Source organism: Ipomoea triloba, chromosome 3, assembly GCF_003576645.1.
Source record: "Ipomoea triloba cultivar NCNSP0323 chromosome 3, ASM357664v1".
In the NCBI taxonomy this organism is placed as follows: Eukaryota; Viridiplantae; Streptophyta; class Magnoliopsida; order Solanales; family Convolvulaceae; genus Ipomoea; species Ipomoea triloba.
In genome coordinates, this window is record NC_044918.1 from 3,975,308 (window position 1) to 3,976,651 (window position 1,344).

Below are 1,344 nucleotides of genomic sequence, written 5' to 3' on the forward strand. Positions count from 1 at the left end.
ATTATGATTGCAACACACACGTAGGCAAGAAAAGTAAACAAAAGGATTGCACTGAAAAAAGTGGCAAAAGAGTCACGTAGGTTTAAGATTGGCACTATATACATCCGCTTTCCTTAGGAGTTAAGACATGTTATTTTGTGGATCAAAAATACTATATGTTTTTCTAAATTTACTCCAGACTCTTACTCTTTACTCACAAATATATGATATAGTAATTTTTTTTAGACTCACAAAATAATGATGACCTATTCAAACTTGTCACTTTTAAGAATTTGATTGATAGAGTAAAGTTTGAGAATTCGTATAGTAGAATTCTTTGTGGACTATTTCTTTCTTTCTTCTAAACTACATGTACAAAAATACATGCATCAATCATACTTTATATTTGTAATGGTACTTCTCGGAACAAAAATCATATTATATTATCTAACATGCAATATCAACAAGCCTTTCAATATTTTTTTTTTTACTTTTCATTTATAACACATATGAGTCGGTCGATCATATTATAAATTATTAATATTTTTAAAAAAAAAAAAAAATCGCTCATGTTAACCATAATTAAATGTTAAAAAAGAATTTAATACAAAAATAACACTTGAGAATATAAACATTAGCATATTAAGAGTGACTTTATTGAGAATAAAGCATTACTCAATTAAATATTAAATAGGCTCTCAAGCCATTTCAAAAATAACAATTAAACTCTTGAAGCAGAGGAAAAAAAGAAAAACTTTGCGTATTAGTTATTAATTGAACAATAAAATTTAAGAGGATGTCAAAACTATACATGAATCATGAATAACAAATCCGTTATAAACACTTTATTTGATGTATAGTAAATAGTAATTATCTCATTTCTACTTTAATGCAACTAATGTACAATTGTCCCTGTGTATACATGTCTATATAGAAGTTAATAATGAAAGTGGGCAATTCTTGCAATTTTTCTCCAGATTTCTCTTCCACTTACTATTCTCTCTCTACTCTCTGTACAGTTTATGTGTACACAATGATGTTAAGATCGTCCCAGAAAACTGTGTTAAAAAATATCAATTTAGAACTACAAGAAATTTCACATTTAGTGACAAAAACTATCAATTTTGGTCACAAATTTTATTAGAGATCAATTTTTGAAGTCTTTAACTGTTATCACTATATCCTCCATCATTATTACAATAGTGATAACTTTTCAAAAGTTGTCACAATTATTCAAGACTTTTGTGACAATATTTACTTACCGTAAAACTACTATTTGAGTGATAACAATAGGGGTCACAATAAATTTACATTCTGTGATCAAATATGTCATTACAAAAAAAAAAAAAAAAAAAAAAAAAAAAA